Source organism: Sinocyclocheilus anshuiensis, unplaced genomic scaffold, assembly GCF_001515605.1.
Source record: "Sinocyclocheilus anshuiensis isolate Anshui unplaced genomic scaffold, SAMN03320099.WGS_v1.1 scaffold183, whole genome shotgun sequence".
In the NCBI taxonomy this organism is placed as follows: Eukaryota; Metazoa; Chordata; class Actinopteri; order Cypriniformes; family Cyprinidae; genus Sinocyclocheilus; species Sinocyclocheilus anshuiensis.
In genome coordinates this window covers 513,049-525,538 of record NW_015548309.1, presented here as the reverse complement: position 1 = coordinate 525,538, position 12,490 = coordinate 513,049, and positions in this window count along the sequence as shown.

The following is a 12,490-nucleotide window of genomic DNA, read 5'->3' as shown; positions in this document are numbered from 1 at the left end:
TGTGTGTGTGTGTGTGTGTGTGTGTGTGTGTGTGGATGAGTGATGTTGGTCATTGGAGGAAGGCCAAAGAATGGCTGTAGTTAAGAAAGCACAGCTTGTGACACACATATGCATATACATAGTACAACGTAACAATGGAGCCAAAGTCAACAGCACAGTCCAGAGTGACAGTATTGATCAGCATGTGCATTTTAGTAGTGTCTGCTGAATTGATTAAACAAACTAAAGAGTCCAAGACAGACAAGAGGACTTCAAGTAACCAACCCGAACTCATGGCGGCCTTAGGGGCCACAAAATGCCTCTGTCCAAGACCCAACGTTTCAAATGATCAATCATTTATCAACTTCATTTAACACCATATTAGTTTATAATAAATGTCACATTTAGCTTGGTCTTTATTTAATGGAGAGAAATATCTCCAGGTGATGCTGCATTTCTCTTTCATTACCTCTGTACACTGATCTCTCTCTGACTGCTTGTACTTTTCAGTGTTTCTGCTCATGTGAAGAGGGATGAAGAGTTCCTCATTTTCATAACTTTGCAATTTTCCCCCACTTTGACGCTGATATGCATGAATTTTTATGCTTAGAAAGGAGTAGTATGAAAAACACTTGTAGGATTATTATTTTTTTAATGTATTGAGCGGTTTGATCGTCACATCAGTATTAATATTTCAAGATCAGTCCTGATTCAAGGTCAACACAGCCCTTATTATGGAAGTCTATAATTCACATGTATTCTTTTGTTAGTAGTTCTCAGTGGAAATCACAACTAGCGAAGTTGTTGAGCAGACAGTGTTGACACATTAGCATGGCAGATGTGTACTCACTACTAAGACAGAATATGAGAAAGGAGGCTCCTCTGGGAAATTAAACATTTGTTTATGATGTTTACTCTTTAGAGACGTTTTTTTCATATCTAATGTCATGAATATATTTATGTAAAACTCTGTTATTGATGAATGTGTGTTTGTATTCAGCAATGTCCTGTAAACACCTTAATGACAATGTGTTTGTTCCTTACATTTTGTATGCTATTTATATGTAGCTAAAGGCATTTCACATCAAAAACAAAAGCTATAATGATAATTAAAACAAACAAAAGTCTTTATTCAAAGTGCACTGTAAGTGCTTTACAGTCGAATGGATTTTGTTGGCTTGATTGTTTTCATCGATCATAAACAATTCAATTACATTGTTTCTTTTTGCTGTTATCATTATAGTTGCGGTATGGACTCTGCTATTTTCTTGGAGTTACAGTGATTTTAAAAGAGTTATAATTACCATTTTATGCCCTCTTTATTTTACACCTGGTATTAAGATGAGTTTTTGTTGATACGATCACAAGTGGATGCTACATACACACATTGAGCTTGTCCACTTTCATCCACTTCCAGAGGTAGTCGAAAATACATTCAACTAGATTACTTTCTTGGTGGAAACTCTCGTGGTTGAATGCATTCCAACAGCCACTTAAATTGGCATTTGCTGACTGAAATCGTGGGTTTGGTTTGAAGCCGAAAAAAAAAAAAAAACACAATGTTCTTTTAGCAGATTCTAACAAAAACCCACAACTTTCAGTATAGTTTCGCAGCTGTCAGAGCGGAAATGAAAGCTGCCGGTCTCCGTATAGTTTTCGTGATTCCTTTTGCATTCTTTTATGTAAATTTTGCAAGCTTGTTTCACATTATTACTTTGAAAGATCAGAAAAAGCACATAAATGCACCCTCCCATAGACTGAATTAAAAGATCAATACGCAATGAATGAATATAAAATATTGCACACAAAATTAGTTTTTGTTTATCAAAACACAATGTACAAAAATCGAATATTTCACACAAAATCTGTATTTGTTTTGCAACATAAATATACTACACAAAGTCAATTCCAGAATGCAATGCTGCAAGAACTGTGAAAAATAAATCCGAGGACTGGGATTGATCTGAATAAATTTAATTGGCAGATTAATCTTTAATATGGTCCTAAGTTGCATATCGCTAAACATATATTTTTCACAGTGCTTGCCACTATTGCATATAATTATCTATAATTTGCCTTACACGTTAGCTAAAACAAGGAATTTTATCAGGCAGCATAATTATGCCTAAGACAAAACTTTTTAAGCCAATGTGGGAGTTCAGTAGGTTTTGGAACAGAGAGAAAGTGTCCTATTCCATATTTTCTAATTAATGGCCCATTAGATTGTGTTTGCTCTTATAAATATTGCAGCTGTGTTTGTTTCTGCCCCTGTGCTTATTAATGGCTGCCCCTGTTTACAGAGTTATGGGGTCTGGAGCCCTTAGTTGTTTGTTGTTGTGGGTCTTTACACGTTCACATCCACACAGGCTGTGGCGTGACCTACTAACACACCTATGGCTAAGAATAGCATTTATGTGCTAAAAATGGTCTCTCTCGAGCGCACAGACGCACCGCGGCTAGACTAGCTGAACCTTGTTATGTCATATGGACTTTGTGGAATTTAATTAATGAGAAATCGGCCATAGTTAATGATGATCTTGCAGGTTGAGTTCAGAGATCAGAGCAGGTGTAAAGACAACGTTTTCTCTTCTGGATCTGGATGGAATGGTATCTGAACATGCTTCTATATGGGCTGCATTCAGGTCGACCTCAGAGGCTCTCTGCGCTCAGGTTCTACCCATAATGCATTCAGGATGCAATTTTAACGATGCTTATTCTCCCAGCAGACTTTCCCATTCCACACACACTTGCAAGTGTGGCAGGTGGTGTGTGTTGGAAAGTAGGCTGAATGCGTGCCTGTGGCGAGAGCTGCGAGAGAGCTGTCCTGTCTACATTCTCACACACACACACAAACACACACACACCAACCATGTACTCTTTGTACTACTGTGACAGTCTCTGTTTCCATTTCTTTTCTCATGTACATGATTCTCCTCACCGCTCTCAGGTGTAAAACGCCCATCTGCTCAGCCTCAGGGACCCAACGATGGTTTCCTGTGTGATTTGTGTCGGCATCCCTATTCTGCAGCCCTGAACAGCACTGTTCGTTTTATATTCTGGACAAAAAGGAATTGATACTCGCTCTGAAGGTGGAGCACAGTGTGTTCAGGTTGCTCATGTTATTATCTGCCTATACTGAATTACATTTGTACAGTTTGTACATTTCAGCTGTTAAAATTGGAAGAAAGGAAAGATGCTTAGAGGGTACACTGTAACAAACATTATTGGAGTATATTTTATGTCTTTCTATTCAAAATGTGATGCTTAATGCAGTGTGATACTTGCCATTTCTTTGTAATTAATTGTGAAATTTACTAGGAATTTCTGGGTGAAAGTGTAAAAAAAAATTTTTTCAGTGTAGATGCATGTAGAAAAGGCAATTGCGACTTTTACAATTCTGCCTTTTTTTCTCGCAATTGTGAGATCTCAGGACTGTGTTGATATAAACTCACAATTCAGATTTTTTTTCTCAGAATTCTGAGATATAAATGTGTGATTGCTAAACTAAATGAGTTATTATCATGCAATTGTGAGAAAAAGTCAAAATTGTGAGATAAAAAGTTGCAATTACCTTTTTTATTTTTTAAGTCAGTGGCAGAAACGGGCTTCCATAAGAATGAACTGCTGTTTTTAACTCACAAACATACCTGGAGACACTTGGATTCAAGCAATGAAGCAATTAATTTGTGCTCAGTCTGTAGGTGTGATGGGATCTAAGATGATGGTGAACCTCTTAAATTAGACTGTTTCTTCCTCTTTATCAAAGCGACAGGATGCGATTTAGAGTTTATTACATTTTGACAGTCAACATGTTTCTCACTGCCTGTCACTACTTATTTGCAAATGGCTAAACGGTCACTTAAAATAATCAAAATTGTGAATGGAGACTAGGACTGTCATGCTCCAAAAATGAGAGAAAAAGCACTGTAAATTATAGACTACTTCTGTGAAGCTAATTTTTTGGAGCTTGTGCCAATTCTCATTTGCTTTCATTAAATGGAAGAGTGCCCATAATAGCCTTTAAAAATTTCATATGAAAAAGGCATACAGGTTTGGAACTACATTTAATGGTGTTTTCACATTAGAACCTTTGGTGTTGGTATTTATTTATTTGCTTAACTGCCTGCCTGCTTGTTTTTTTTTTTTTTTGGCTGATTGTCACTAAGTAATCAAACTCTGATGCATAGGCTTCCAAATGCATATATATATATTAGGAATGCACCGAAATGTCGGTTTATGGCTGAAAATATGAACCGAAAATATATGGCGTGCCGCACCGCCTAGCAGTGTTCAGCGCTCAGGTTTCACTCTCCCTCTAGCCGTCGTCACACGCGTTGTGATGCCCTGCTCAATATTCAATACAATTTTTGAGTTAAATTAAAAAGTCTTACAAAATTACTTTATATTATTTAATAAAATATTAAATGATTATTACAAAGCATTTTTGGTTTTGGTTTTCGGCCAAGTGCATACAGAAGTTTTGGTTTCGGCCCAGAATTTTCATTTTGGTGCATCCCATATATATGTGTTTGTGAACCCAGCAATCAAGCCCAGAATGAAAACAGCCTAATGCAGCAGGCCTGTGCATGTTTGTGTCTGTTGAGTGTTAGTTTGATCTCTGTCTCATCAGTATGCATACAGCAGTAGAGGCGTTGCTCTGAGAGCAGCAGCGCTTATGCAGCAGTTGTTCTAATTTTTGTCTCCAGCACATTTTTTTCCCAAATCTGGCTTCATTATTTTATATTCTGACAGAGGTCAGCCTGAGCCTGTGGGGAGAGAGCTATCTTTTGCATGCCAACCGTATCATAGCCTGGCTGGGCACTCTGAGAAAGGATCCGGGCTTGCACTAGAGAACACTGCTAAGATGTGAGACTCAGCCAGCGGCTGTGTTTGTGCTTTGCTGCTAAGCTAGGTGGCTCTGAACTCCTGCGTGTGTGCGTATGAGTGTGCGCACACATCTAAAAGCATTTGCGAGTGTGATTGGGTGTGTGGAGGTGAGAGCAAATTGGAGGTAGAGTGTGAGAGTGGTATATACAGACTGACAGTGGCATTAATGGAGCTTTTTACATGTTGCTCTTTATTCTGATTGGTTAGTCAAAATATTCTGTGGTAAATGTTTTTGTATATTGACAGTTTATTGTATAATTTACTATATAACCAATTCCATAAGTTCTCTCTCAAATAAGTCACTCTCTCTGCAGTCCTTTTTTGTCACACAATAAAAGAATTTACTCCTGATCAACCTGCCAGGGTTTGTGTGTGTGTGCTGAGAACAAGCAGGTCTTACATAGCCAGATTTTTGATTATGGTATCAAATTAAGTTTACATTGTGGCTTTTGTGTCTAAGAACCGCCCACTTGTACAGGAAAAGACCATCTAACTGACACGCAAAATGACCAACCACAGTTAACCACAGTTTTTTTAAATTTTATATATGTGTGTGTGTGCGCCATTTAGGAGCAATTTCATGAGTTTATTAGAATTATTACCACATTAATATAAATATGAGAAATCTTAAGTACATGTGACAATAATAGACCATCAAAAAAAAGGTAAATCAAAGCAACAAAAATGTCTAAAATGTATTGATTTAGTCATTAATTCAGTGGTTTATTTATTTATTTTAAACATGTTTTTATTAATTTAGCCTATTGCAAAGTATTTATTATTTATTTAATTAAGAATTAATATTATTATTAATGAATGAATGAATGAATGATGCATTTATATAGCGCTTTATTGTGTATTGTTGTACACCCAAAGCGCTTTACAATCATATGGGGGGTCTCTCCTCAACCACCACCAGTGTGCAGCATCCACTTGGATGATGCGACGGCAGCCACAGGACAGCGGCGCCAGTGCGCTCACCACACACCAGCTACAGGTGGAGAGGAGAGAGAGTCATAGAGCCAATCAAGTGGTTGGGGATTATTAGGAGGCCATGATTGACAAAGGCCAGGGGGGCAATTTGGCCAGGACACTGAGGTTACACCCCTACTCTTTACGAGAAGTGCCATGGGATTTTTAATGACCACTGAGAGTCAGGACCTCGGTTTAACGTCTCATCCGAAGGACGGTGCTTTTTGACAGTATAGTGTCCCCGTCACTATACTGGGGCGTTAGGACCCACACGGACCACAGGGTGAGCACCCCCTGCTGGCCTCACTAACACCTCTTCCAATTAATTCTTATGTATTGTAAAAGTAATTATCGATTATTGTAGTGTAATTATCGATTGAATGATTAATTGATTGATTGATTGATTGATTGAAAACTATTTATTTAGTTGATACTACTATTTTGGCACTCTGTGTGTGCATTTTTTATTTTATTTTTTTGCCTCCTCAAAAGGACATACTGATAAGATTGGTCGGATAAAGCCAGCCAATCAGATTCAAACTGTAAATTTTACTTGCTGAAATTTGTGTGCAACATGCATCAGATAGACGGCAAACGTGCTGTCTAAACCTGAGACTGGCTGTACATCTTCACCAGGCTGTTGCTGTGTATTGTTGCATCTTTATTGTTGTGGTTTTGCTTCAAACCCGGAGTTAGACTGCAGTCAATGGTTCTGTAAGCTCTCGGTTACTGGCTTATTCCTGCACTAGACGGGAGCTCTCCATGGTGAGCTGTACTGAATTAAAAGTTCACCACAGGGAGAAACTAATGACTTCCCTCAGCCTGCCTGGACCACAGGAAGTGGCCCACAAAGCCACCAGGTGGGCAGGGTTTCCTCCTGGGTCGGCAGGTGTAAAGCTATAGCACTGAGTCTGGGAGTTGGGCCACGGACCAGAACCCACCATACCCCCAACTCCTAAAAGCAAACAGCAGCCAAATCAGTGCCTTTCCCCCCTCCCTAGTGTGCCTATCACAGAGCAGGAGATGAAATGAAAAGAGAAAGCATGAAAGAACAAAGGAAAGCTTAAAAAATGAAAGCCATTAAAAGTTCTTTGAAGAAGATCACGACTCGCAAAGATTGATTCATAGTTTAGAAAAGCAGAAAATGAGGGGATGAGTCAATATTCAGGCACAGAGGAATATCAGTAACAAAAGTCCTCAATAAACACTAATTTGAGTGATGTCTTGGCTGCTTTTCTTACTGTTTTTTTTTTCTTTGGCTAAAGCAAATGCTTGCAGTGTAAACGGCTTGCGTTTGAAGTACACACAAATGTTCATTGTAATTAAATGTGCAATACTGCTGCAGCTTCATAGCCCGTGGTATATTTACAGTGTTTTCTCTTGCCTTTTTGGTGCTCCTTCACACCCTTGGCATTTTTTTTATGTCAAACTCTAATTCAGAAAGACTCCTTTCTGCTTTCAGGCATCGTAATCAGAAAACCAAAGCAATGATCTTCTCACTGTAACGTCGGGAGGGATGAAAAGCCACCCGTTTCCCCTCTAACTACAGTGCGATGGGGCTTTTTATTGGCTTAAGCTGTGAATAAATTCATACTCTTTCTCTTCTCTTGTATAAATATGTAGTATCTTCACTCAGCATTAAGCTTTAGTGATGAAAAAGCACTTGCTGATTGCTCATTTGAGAATGACGTGCATATTTCTGTGTTTACATGCTGTGTGTTTGATCAAGGCACTCGTGGGATTGGTGAATTGTGCTGTGCTGCTTGTCTGTGTTGATTTACTCTCCATTCATTTGCTTCTGAAGAGAGAGAATGGGAAGAGATAGCAAGAGATGAATACGCGACAAACATCACATTTGCATTGATGTTGTAAGTTAAAGAGGATCGATGGATAGATGATAAATGATAGATCAATTAAAGATTTTATAAATCAAATATGGATAGATGGATTAATGGAGGGATATATAAATCGATTAAAGATTAAAGAGGAATTGATATTTTATTTATAAAGATGGATGGATGGATGATAAATGATAGATCAATTAAAGATTGTCAAATTAAAGATTAATATTTATTTATAAAATTGGATTACTGAATGGATGGATAAAAGATTAAAGACTGTCAAATTAAAGATTGATTTATTTTATTTATAAAAATGGAAGATGGATGGATGGGTAAAAGATTAAAGATTGTCAAATTAAAGACTAATACTTGTAAAATTGGATTGAACAGAAGGATTAATTGATGGATAGATCTGTCAAATTAAAGATGGATTTATTTTATTTATAAGGATGGATGATGGATGGATACAAGATTAAGATTGTCAAATGAAAGATTACTTTTATAAAATTGGATGGATAGATGGATGGATGGATAAATCAATTAAACTTAAAAGACTAATATTTTATTTATAAAATTGGATGTAAGGATTAAAGATTGTCAAATTAAAGATTATTTTATTTATAAAATTGGATGTATGGATGGAGAGATGGGTGTAAAAATGGAGACAGTTTAGATGATGTTTATCATGTTAAAATTGGTGGATCATAGATACACATTGTCAAAGTAAATATTTATTTATTTATTTTTGTGGTTTATTGGTAGTAGTAGTAGTAGTTCGTCTGGTGATACTTAATACTTTATTTCCATTTTTTTTTTATTAGCATTCGTTTTTTTTAAAAGTTGTTTTATGACATAAAAACATGGACACTGTACAGTGTATCCTGTTGACACACAACATTGTTAATGCAGAAGATGATGAACTGTACTGCATGAATGAGCTCATGTAATTGAACGACATATTGTCCATCTAGTCATGGCCTGTGGTGTTCTGAACTCTTGCCTTTGAATATAACTGGATTATGTATTAGCACCAACCATAAACCAACAAAGGCATAAATTATTCCCTGCTGTCTTTTACCTGAGCCTGAATGATGTGATGGAAAGCAAATAGGATAACAGAATGAATCGCAGTCAAAATTATTGTTTCATCTTATCCTCAAGTGGGAGTGTGGGTGTGTGTGTATCTTTTTCCAAGCCATTAACCAGTGAAAATAGGGCTGCAAGCTGATAAACCTCCTTTCATAATGAAACCAAATGGACTGAATGTCCGCAGGTGAGGAAACGGCTTGCATAACAAGGAGTGAGAACAGAGGACGCTGACGGCTGTTACAAACGGGGAGTAATGAACTCATACGGTGTAATGTTTCCCTCCCTCGGGTGGTGGACAGAGAGCCAGATGTAGGTGATGGTGATGATGGTTTGTCCTGCGGAGGGATTCGCATTCAGGCCTCCGTAATAGAGACCGATTTGCACTCCTCAAGCACCAAATGCAAGTAAAGGGAACTGACTAGTTGCAAACACTACAATAACTTTCAAACTAACTAAAGGTCTTAAAATGGCAGGACAAAAGTCTGAAACTGTACAGGATGAAGGACAGCATCATGTTTCAGAGGAATCTTGCCAATAGCTCCATTTGAAAAAAATGGCTAACTTTCTTCAAAGTAGGTTACACTTGACATCGGTAAAGAAATTAGCTTTCATCTTGCTGGGGGGACATTTTCCTTTCCTTTTCTGTAATATTATCTGTATTATCTGTATTATTTCATAGGTGTAATAGAAGGGAGTGGGGATACATTTTGTTAAATCGGAGACATTTCAGTGGTTTTTGAATTACGCACATACATAGTTCATAGGTGTTGTATTTTGCCTGTCATTTCAGTACCTTTTCAAGTCTTTATGTTGGAGAAGGAAGAAAACAACGAATTCAGTGTCACTCAGAGGGTGCCTGAGCTACTATTAAAAGTGCAACCGACATTAGTATTCACAATTAGTATTTGTGTGGTGCCCCAAATTTAGCAGTACGCAGGGAGCGCGGTGTGAAAATATCCATGCGTGAAATGGCTCTCTAATCCTACCATTAGGAGAATTTATGCACGCAAATCTGAGAAATTCTTCACAGGTGTAATTATCGCTAATTAGCTATAGATATTATTTAGTTGCAGGCAAGGTAATGAGAACACAAAAACACAAACACAGTATGACTGTGGAAAAACATCAATAGATTTGTGTGATAATGCTGAATATGTGCCTCTCTGTGGCGCTCCTCTGGTGACAGCAGTCATTAGTAGATATTAATCTTGCTTTAATAACTCGCCATTTCCCACAGGCTGCAGTTCTCCTGATGGTCTAACATTTCCCTCGCTCATGCCCTCTGCCAGGGACTTTCATCAAATTGACATTTGCTCAGAAACACCAACTTGTTTAATCACCTCTGATTGGAAAAAGGAAACTCTCTGTACTGCTTTCAAAGAAAAGAACTGTTTCCAGAGCACCTTTCTTTATTGCAATGGAGTAAACACGCAAACAGTGATTGAATTATTGAATTTTCTTAAAGATTTTTACAATTCTTTAAAATCATACAATTTTGAAGAGTAGACTTTAATTACTTCAACTTTTCTTTTTTTTTGTAAATTATTCTTTGTCGTTTTAGTCTTTAACTTCTTTATTGTACAAATTGTAATTATTAGAATCAGGGAAATTCTGCTGTGCACTAGTTCCTAATAACTTCAGCTTCCTAAGAAAATCCATGTTTTCCATTAATTGGAAATATTTGTAAAACTTGTTTTTTTTTTATCCATAGTACTATACTGTATAGTATTAATACCAATAATGATGATAATTATAAAAATTATTATTATTATTTTAATCATTAATTCATTTATTTATAGAAATGTGTAAATTATAATATGGGCTAAGTTGTCCAGTGGAAAGCTACTATTATTATTATTATTATTATTATTATTATTATTATTATTATTGTTGTTGTTGTTGTTGTTGTTGTTGTTTTATTTCTAGAAACGTTATGAGGTAAGTTGGTCTCATTGGTAACTTTATCCTTCACAACATTGTTAATAGAGAAAAATGTCTAAGACAATTTATCAGACTGGCCTTCTGACTCACAGCCTCATACTACTGCCTTTTTGACAAGTAGATAGTAGAGAAATACATTTACTGCCTGCTCCATAGAGATTATTCAAATGTTTAGTCACATTGTTATTTCTTACATTGACATTTCTTGTGGTGCCATTTAAAGGTTAAATTATGAAAAAAAACTTTTATTGTTACAAAAGAGGAAAGATGAGGTTAATCCTTATAATCTGCAAAAAAAAAAAAACAAGACAAAAAAACGAATTAAGATATGTAAATGGCAGGCCAGTCCTCTCAACGACTCTGTTGTTTCCATGGAGTGCAGGCATTATGGGTAGTTTGCATAAACCTAAGTGTTCAATCAAGAGCAGACAAGGTAAAGACTGAAAGTAAATGCTCACAACTATGTAATATGAGGATGTGAAATGTTAATAATGTGGCTGATCATTTTTTACTGTGCATCAGAGTTTTCACTTTTTTCGCCTTCAGAAAGAATAATGGTTGCTTATACATTACAGACCTTGTCAGGCACAGAAAAAATCTCTTATTTTTTCCAACAAGGTGACTATAAATCACAGAGTTTCTGTAAATTGAACGCAACAAAAGCGCTCTCTCTGTTTTTCATTACATTTGAAGGTCAGTGTGTGCTTACATTGAGAGAGGCCTGTGTGATTTAACCTTAGCATGATTCGATTAGAGCAGAAAGCCTGTGTACATCGCTACACTCTGTGATTCGACGTGATAAAGCTTGCATTTCAGCTGCACCCGCTATTGTGGTCCTGATGGTGATTAAATCTGTTTCAGGGCATTATCCTATTATAACAATATTTTATTCTAGGAAATGTGAGGGGAGATTTGAATGAAAAATAATGGCACTAGTGTAAACTCATTTATGACTAGTGAAAATTCCACAGGTCTAAGTCTAGATAAAGTATCTTCAGGAACATCCATTAGCAAGATGATGATGATGGTGATGATGATAATAGTCATTCCTTGTGTACTTGGCAGAATAAATGAGCTATATAATATATGAGGCTTACAAGAGGGAAAAAAAGAGCTGATCTTGGATCAGGGCCACACCATTTGTATAATCATATTCATTAAAAAAAAAAAAGGGATAGAGAGAGAAAAAAGAAAAACTCAAGATGCATAAAAAGGAAAAGAACTTATATATATATATATATATATATATATATAGTATTATTATTATTATTATGGACACTTTGCAAATTTATAATTACAAAGGCATGAGCTTTTGTGTGTGTATATATATATATATATATATATATATATATATATATATATATAGTATTATTATTATTATTATGGACACTTTGCAAATTTATAATTACAAAGGCATGAGCTTTTGTGTGTGTATATATATATATATATATGTATGTGATATAAGTGATAAAGTACACTACTACTAATTGTATTTATATTTAGCTTTTACTGTTGGATCAAACTGAAATAAATACAATATTACAAACAATAACATTTTTCATACCCAAACATAGGAGTGACACTTCTTTTTATTTCATAATTCCATGAATTCAGCAATTCATTCCCTTGTATTCTGAAGCTTCAGATGTGAACAGATAAGTTCAGAGTAACATTCAGGTCTTGTGCAGCCGGTGACATCTCTGAATCTTCATGATATGCATTAATGATGTTGTCAGACTACTTTTTTATGCTTTAAGGTGTGAGTGTGTGTGAAGCACTGC